This window comes from Porites lutea, chromosome 10, assembly GCF_958299795.1.
Source record: "Porites lutea chromosome 10, jaPorLute2.1, whole genome shotgun sequence".
Classification (NCBI taxonomy): domain Eukaryota; kingdom Metazoa; phylum Cnidaria; class Anthozoa; order Scleractinia; family Poritidae; genus Porites; species Porites lutea.
Window position 1 is genome coordinate 11,143,500 of NC_133210.1, and position 9,024 is coordinate 11,152,523.

At 40.9% G+C, this 9,024-nt stretch overlaps 1 pseudogene; it reads left to right on the forward strand.

Annotated features, from left to right (window-relative positions):
* The window catches only part of LOC140949786 (uncharacterized), a 38,410-nt pseudogene that overhangs the window by 13,446 nt on the left and 15,940 nt on the right, over positions 1-9,024 (forward strand).

A 9,024-nucleotide genomic window follows, 5' to 3' on the forward strand; every position in this document is an offset into this window, starting at 1 on the left:
GTCGGGATGAGTGTACTGAACAGGACTGTTGTTGACAGTGATTGACGTTTTGACAGGTCTTCAGGCCCTATCCACATGTGTCCGGATAGTTTTGAAAACGGAGACTTTTTTCTCCATTCTTGCCTCCATCCACACATAAACGGCCTTTTCAAAAACAGACCCAGAGTGGAGATTTTTTAAAACACTGGCTTCTCGTTTAAAGTGGGCTGTCGAAAACGGAGATTTGTGAACACGATTATGTCATGCACCATATACTACTAGCATTACGCATGCTCTGTAAGAGCTGCTATCGTCTTTCCATCGTTTTAGGGTTTTCATGTGGACAGGCGAAAACGATTCAAATACGAGTCATGTAGACGCCTATTTTTTTTTTTGAAAATCGAGAAAAAATCCCCATTTTCGAAAATATCCGGATACGTGTGGACAGGGTGTCGGGGTCAAAGTCAGTTGTATCACCTCAGTTGATGGTATTAAACTCTGGTTTAAGGTACATCATTTCTAGGTATTCAGTAGAGTAGAAGAGCACAAAGACTCTGGTTGCGTGAAGTTTTTAAACCCTACAATAATTGCTGAGAGATTATTACGGCAACCATGTCTAGAAGCCTTAGGTTTCTGACGATGTTCCCCTTCAGTCCAACGGTCAATCAATACAGTACACTGATACAGTGATTTGATTATTTCCAGGCATTTATGGAGAGACTTGGTTTATGGGGAGATGGAACAGCATTTAAATCGTTTGATTCTTTTCTAACCAGCATAACTAAGAGAGGTCTTGGTAAGTGGTATAGTTTTCAGCCTAGACTATGAGCATTCTCTCTTTTTTCCAAGTCCGTCGAGGAAAACGCGCGAGACACGCAAATGACCACGCGCAACGCTCTCTCGCGCGCGTACACTCCCCTCACTAAACTGAAGAAAAAGAGAGACTGCTCGCTGTCTATCTTCAGCCCCAATGATGCACATACAAATTCTCCCGACTGATCCCCCTACCTTTCCTTAAAGAATTAGCTGAGAGATTTTAGTGATTATTTTATGGATTCTCTAAACTTTTTCTTGTAATGATGTATGGATATTTTTAGGAGAAAATTGATGTTAATCACGTTTGGTACTCAATAGGATAAAGGGGTTATATCAAGATGACTTCCATATTCCTGTCAAAGTTGAGCTGAAATTGTAACTAAGTATTCTCAGTCACCTTTTTCCATACTTGGAACTCTAAAAAGAAAGCTATCAAATGATTCGATCTAAGCCAAGGGGAAGTAATACATGTGCGTTTCTGGTCATTTTTCCAAGAACTCCTGCCTGCCGTACAATGCTTAGCTGTGCAGCGCTTCGTTGTACCGGCTTTGGCAAATTACTCGAAACCTTAGCCTAAAATATGGGTAGACAACCTGTACTATAACCGTGGAGAGACGGCTAGCTAGGCTAGTGGCTAGAACGGTGATGCGCCATGGCGATGCTATTACCACGTCTCGGAAATCATGGTCGCCTTTTATATAGCCTGTTCCAGGCTTTGAAATAAAGGAGTGTGGTGCGAAGTTAGAGAACGGGAAAAAAAAATTAGGAGAAAGAGGGAGAGAGGAACGAATTTCGCCCTCACTCCCTACCCCACCCCTCGCTGTTTTTTCTGCACACATCTCCTTGCGTCGTCCTCACAATCTGAACTCCTGGAATAGGAGCTTACACTTCTCCATCGGCAGAAACGATGTATCCCAAGGTCACTAATATTTAAAATCTTTCCAGGTGCTTCTGAAATGTTAGCTATGGAAATGAAGGCATCAGGGATGCACGTTTCTAGAGGTCTTAGTTTCAGACAGGCTGAGGTAATGCATAATTTTAGAAATGGCGTCGTAATTTTCTGTTGTAATCATAATTTTTTCTATCATACTGAAATATAAGGCTTTTTTTTGCAATACTTATTTCTTCACTTCTGTTCCTTTTTTGTTAACAAACTTTGATAATGCTTTTTTGTCGCATTTCTGCAGTTTGTTAATGTTGAGGCGACACTGACTGCACAACAGATAAAGGTTTATGACACTGCAGTTCACGTTTGGTACGTATGGCAATGTAACAAGGTTAAATCTTCTTATTAACTGTTTTAAGTAGACCAAAACTTAAGATGGAATCATTCAGCGGTTTCTTGTACCAGGGCTCCGGGATTAACTTATGTGATTTCGTAGAAATTGCACTAAAAACTTATGCGTTTGTTTGAGTCAAAGCAAAAGGAAAACAACAATCACAGTCGGTATTCTAAGAATTAACGGTTGTGTGTATCTTTCACAATCATAGTGTGAATATGTTTCAGCTTTTTTCCTTTTCTCTTTGAAGGAGCGAGTTAAAGAAGCCATTAGAATTTGCCATTGGTCGCACCACGTCTTCTACACCAAGGGTGTGGTCAGTCTTTTGGTCCTGTCATCAGCGGTTCTTCAAACAGCTCTGGTGAGTATTTAATCCCGTCTCTGGTCCTTTAGGGGCGGATGTTACAACAAAGTTTAAACGTTATTTATTAAACAAAAACCGTTTTAACGCTCATACCTTAGCATCGTTTGCTGTTCACATCAACAAGAAGGCGACAGCCTAAATTAGAAAACCATTTATCTACTTAAAATAAATACCGTACAGAACGGATTAGGATGCCCTCTGATTGTTAGACCTCGTTTAAATAGCCGACCTTAAGTTTCACGTTAACATTATTTCCCTCTTATTTCAAGTAATGTTGTGCTCGATGTTCATTCGCCATTTTAAAGTTGTACATAAGACTGAGTCGATATTGTCTCCAATTGCACTATGGGGCTGTTTGCAGACGCGAGGTTAAGTACAAAACCTAAAAAAAGAAAACTAGTTCAGTTGCATGAGAATACAAATATTATTTTCATGTCAATGGCTTCGCACTTAGCCTCGCTTTAAAACAGAGGTTTGAGGCAACTCGGTAATGGCTACATTCGAGGGCCGCTTGGGAGCTCTTGCAACAGCTAACAGGATTGAGTGTGAAATTAATGAACAAGCAAGGTTAACAAACCCTAACCCTGAATTAATAGAGCTACGGACCTGGTAGAGCGAATGAAATTATAGTTTTTGAAGGGCTTCGTGACAGTGGCAATGTAAGGTAATCCAAGACAGGCTTTGATTCTGGATTGCACGCTGTGGATTCCGTACTCGTTATCACTGGAACTTGGATTTGGGATTTCCAATCGTTGGCGGGATTACGGATTCCAAAGTCCAGGATTCCGGTTATCACACGAAATATTCCCTGGATTCCGGAATCCGGATTACCTGATCCAGGGCGGATCATTATACGTTTCTGGGAAACTGCCCACCTACCCCTCCCTTAAGCTAACATTTTGCCTAAGTGAGAAGTAAGTGTTGATGTTGGCTTAGGGGAGGGGTATGTGGGCAGTTTCCCAGAAACGTATAATAACCACATGGGGCAATTTTGCCAGTATCATGTTCCACTTTAAGCGCCAGCAGGCATTTTTATTTTGTAACCTTGCTTATATTGGGTCTGATAACAGATAAGATGTATATGACTATTTTTACAGCATGAGTATGAAAGTTCCTACCATAGTGGAAGAAGCCCAGCAAGCATTGCAGGCAGGATATTGTGTGGTCATTGGTCTCCAGTCCACTGGAGAGGTTTGTTTTCTCTTCTTCTCCAGTTTTTTGTCGTACGGGTTACAATTTCTGATACCATAAAAATTCCTTAATTCAACGGTAGCCAGTTTTAATTTTAAAACGTAATGTTTGAGACACTGAGATCTTCTTGCAAGGTTAGTAGAAAGTACGTACCAAATAATTGTTCACCCCTCACATTGTAGGTTCGATAGGTAGATGCACTTGATGCAAAGTTATCGCTGCAAGTATTTTATCTTTCTTCAAAGGACTTATGTACGATCAAGTCAGTTGGACAAAACCAAAAAATTGTTGAAATCATTGGACGACGCACTGTGTCTAACTCTGTACAAAATAATTTGCTGAACGTGTGATAACTTCCACCTGTTCATAGCCTGTGTACAGCCGCACCCTTCCCTCAGAAAAAATCGGAGAAGGGGCCCCTGTACACGGGCCACATTTTCACTGCAATAATGTTCGTTTGTTGGCGCAACAATCCACCTGTGTTTAGGCGGATTTTACTCATCTGGACTGTGATAGTCCATAGCCATTCTATTAGTTTTTGTCCATAAAATATAATAGACCACAGTTCACTAGACTGCATAGTACATAGGCTAGTTTTGTCAATTTTCATCGGGCATTGCCCCATGACCGACTTGTATTTGCAACTCTAGCTATGTATCTTGAGGCACAAAGTAGATGATTAAGTAAATATGGAGCTTAAACAACGACGGCGACGGCAACGAGAACGGCAAGAAGCAATAGGTTTAGATTAACAAAACAGTAACTTTGCACATGCATCTCGCTTTTTTTTGTGAATTGCACGTTTTCTGGAGGACGTGAACACAACAAAACCATTTTTATTACTGACTAAGAATGTCCTTTAGAATCCAACTCCAGAAAAATTCAGCAACATTTGCCTTCAACGACATGGAATAACAACGATGAATTTTGAAACGGCGTAAACTGAATTCACTTTTCGCTACCACCGTTGTCGTTGCTGATACTCCCTAATGATCACGAGTTAGAGGGTGCTTGAATTTAGGGTTTGGCGTTTACGACACTGGTGTGTCGCTAAGGGTGTCGTCATCATTCCATTTTTCAGGCAAGTTTGGAAAGTGAAATATCACGTTGTGGTGGAGTACTGAATGGCTTTGTCTCAAGTACAGAAGAAATCATTAGCAGGTTTATCACGCAGTATTTTCCAACTCAGATAATTAAATCGGTGAGTAATTCTGAAGAACCCTGCTTAGCTCGTGGGATCTAGCTCACGCGAGTGCTCAATTACACGAGCGCTTTGGTTTTGGCTTTGAAGATGAGAGAAGATTTTTTTATTCCCCCTAGCAACTTCAGCGTCGCCCAACAATGTTCATGCGCTTTGATCCCACCAGCTACGCAGGTTAATCTCAAGGATGATACATCACACAACCAATGGATAATTTTTTAACATTAATACACTTTGTGCGTTTCACATCTCAAAGATTTGATTGTGCTTCTCCTGTTGTGATTCATAAGCCACTGAAGTCCAGTCTAGTTGTCTTGTTTTTATTTTGAACTATGTTAAGTAAATAAAAAACAAAAAAAATTCAGGGCTTTTGTATATTTTGTGTAGAACGGCGATGTTGTTGAAGATCAGTGGAGTGTTCAGGCTAAAAATCTTCTACAAGGTTTTGTCAAGAAAATTAATCTCCCAGTGAGGTTTGTATCAATGTTAAATTCTTTAACCTCCTTTAAATGGGCCATGGTATGAGAGAATTGCTGTATTCGGTCAATTCTGTGCCAAAATCATTACTTCATGCCCTTACTTATTGAGTGTATACAAACAAATTGAGTATTGAGTATATACAAACCAATTTTTAATCATGAGCACTAACCACTAATTTTTTTGGTGATTGTTACAGGCATAGCATTAAAACTTGAACAATTTGGTACAACGTTTTCAATCTTAAATCCATGTCCATTCTTGCCATCCGTTGCAGCAGACGCCATGAACCAGCTTCAGTGCTTAAAAATATTTCTAAATAACAAATTTGTTGCATTATTTTTGGGATTAATCCTGGGTGGGGATGGAAAGGATCCTGTTATGGACTACTATACACTGTCTCACTCCGCCCAGGTGTATAAATTTGGGTACCAAAAGATTTAATCTTGGGTGAGGGTGGGAGGGATCCTGTTATGGACTGCCACACACTGTCTCACTCCACCCAGGTGTATAAATGGGTACCAAAAGATTTAATCCTGGGTAGGGGTGGGAGGGATTCCTGTTATGGACTACTATCCCGTCCAAGGAAGAGCAAAAATATTCCTAGTCGCCTCATGCTATGGAGATCGGCAAAATGGACCACCTGGCTCGAACGTAGAATTACCTCCATACCTCTGTAACATACTTTTGTCCTTAGTCCTCTTGATGACCTTATAAACCAGCTCGGAGGACCAGGAAAGGTAGCAGAAATGACAGGCAGGCGTGGTCGCATGGTAAAAACTGACAGGCAGCCTCAACCTCATTACGAGGCTCGAGAATCAGACAGCAGCAATGTGGATAGTTTGAATATTCAAGAGGTGAGCAAAGTAATCAGAACTATATCTTGCGCCGTGGTAGAAAATGCGATTTACACTCGGTAATTACAGTCATCAGCACAGACGTCATCCTCGGCCAAGACCCTGAGGCAGGCAGTCAGGTAGAAAACTTTCGTCGTGCCGTTTCTGTCAACCCGGCTGACTGCCTCTAGGTCTCCGAGGATGCATAGACGCAAGCATATAGAGATAAGCACATCCCGAAGATCAAGAACTCTGCCTTTGTCTCTTACATTTAAAAACAGGACCGTCGTTCCAGCGCGAGAAAGACAGCCTAGTTCTTGCTTTTGTTACTTGTTCCTGGGATTACAAGTTTACAAGTGTAGTCCAACCTTTAAGTCTTGCTGTAAATCTGAATGAGACTCTTATGTATGCCTTGAATTCAGATAGCAATCCGGTTTCGGATCTTCGTTTCATTTTCCAGTATTTTTCGCTTTCGCTATGACAACTAAGGCCCGGTTCAGACGCCGACCTTTTCATGAGCCGAACCTAAATCGAATTAAAGCCGACCCAAATTGTTTAGACCGGCTGAATTGATTCAGACGCCAATCTTAATTCCGGACTGACAAAGGAATTGCTTGTAGCTGAAGGATTGCCTCTTTAAATACCACAATTTTTAGAGAGTTGTTTGAGTATAATTGAATATTAAACGTTGTGTTTTCGATTGTATTGTATCACAGAGGAACAGTTTTATGAATGGAACAAAACTTGTTGCCATCATATCTGATGCCGCCAGCACTGGTAAGTTGCCTTTGCATCTTGGTTCTTTTCAGGGTTCGTACAGAGTCTTGAATTCTTGAAATCTGCCCAGAAATTTTCTAGACCTGAAAAAAGTCTTGAAAATTGAGGTAAAGTCTGGAAAATTAGTTACAAGTTTGGGTTTTTTTTTTTTTTTTTTTTTTTTCAAAGTTACAAAAAGTGCTTAATAAGTGCATTTTTCCCTGTGGTCAAATCTTATTCAATCTCGCCCGTATTGAAGACATTTAATCACAGAATGAAAAGTTTTATAATTCTCTTATGTCCGCATTGCACCGTGGTTACCGTACGTTTGCAGTGCGTCATGAAAAAAGCTTGGTTCCTGCGTTTTTCAAGGTCTCTATTGATCACCTATTTGTTTTCCTTGTGTCTGGAAAATAAAGTGTATTGTTTTGGAAAAAGTCTGGAAAAAGTCGTGAATTTTGGATCCAAAAATTTGTACGAACCCTGTCTTGTTGAAGTTACTTTGATAAAACCTTGCACTTTTTAAATTCTTTTAATACCTGAAATCTGAGGGCAACCTTGAAGTTATTTTCACCATTTGAAGGATCGCTGGCTTAGTGCCTGTTAGCGTTGTGTTGAGTTGCCATTGCTTGGAATTTCGTGCAGAAACTCGAACTTTAGACTGATCTTTCTCGACTTGGAATTCTACTCAAGCAGGAATTAAAAGAGTTTTCCTCGGGTAAAAGGGAGCGCAATAAATACCGTGTATAAGTGACAAGACAAGATAATATTTTATTTGGGGTCTTATACCACCTGGTACATAGACTGTTTTCCAAATAATTTAAAATTACAACCTTCTATGTGATATCATTTGTTAGACTCATTGAATTATTCTGCACAGGTATCTCGTTACACGCGGATCTCCGAGCAGCCAATCAGTGCCGCCGTGTTCACGTGACCATTGAGCTGCCATGGAGTGCTGATAAAGCTGTTCAGCAACTGGGAAGATCACACCGGTCAAACCAGACAAGGTACATGCACTGCCAAAACATAAACATTCCTATCCCTTTGATATAAGCTATTACCTGGAGAAGAGGCTAGAGTTGCTCGAAGCGTACACTTCTTTCGTGCGTAGAAACCTCCAGCGTGCGTACATAACTCGATGGCTTCACGCTGCACGTTTACCATTTTTTAGTTGTACCTTCGCTTGATTTGTCTTGTTGGAAGGGTAGCGTTCTGCCAAGCAGGTTTAAACCCGCCGTTCAAACCCAACACCAACCAGGTTCTTCAAAAAACTGATCATATCATGCTGCCTGTTATTTAAGATCTTGTCTCAGTCCAGATGATCTGATAGTCACGTCAGTGGGCGGTGATGTTAATCCATTGACCTTGTCTCATTCATCCTTTCTTAACAATTCGAAGGGAGCGTAAAAAGAACCCACACTGCTGTTCGAGAGGAGAGTGAGAGGTAGACCTCTCTGGTGTGGTTTATCTCTCATGTGGAAGGGGACTGTCACGGGGCCGCAGCACTTGGCTTCACGCTTTGTTCTCTTTGTTTTTTTAGTGGACCAATCTATAAACTTGTAACAACAAACTTGGGCGGTGAAAGAAGATTTGCTGCGGCTGTGGCTCGACGGCTTCAGTCGTTAGGTAATGTTTAAATGTTTGTCAAATTCGGAAAATCGTGAACATCAGACTTATTTGTGAATTATTCTCACTCAGTTGCAAGGAAAAAGCTAATCAGACATAAAAACAAATAAGCTGCAAGTATCAGCGGTAATTAGTTTGAGAAAGATGATTTTTAGTCTGGCACAGGCGGCTCGAAATGAAAAAATCCGAGTACAACCATCCAACAGGAGTTAAAACTTTGATCATCTGTTTACTAGTCCGACCAGATGCTCTACCACTAAGCTACAGGGGTCACGTGGGAGCTAAGGGACTTGTCAGAAATTAGCAGGGGGGAGAGGGGGTGGAAACAGAGGGAGGGTCACAACTTTTTGAGACTGCAGAAAAGGGAGGGGTCATGAGAAATGGGCCGTTAAAAGGGGGAGGGTCATGCAAATATGTGTCCGTGATCATGTAGAGGTTCACCCACAGAAGAAATGAGAAGTTCTTTATTTTGTAAGAAAAAACCTGGGAGAAATA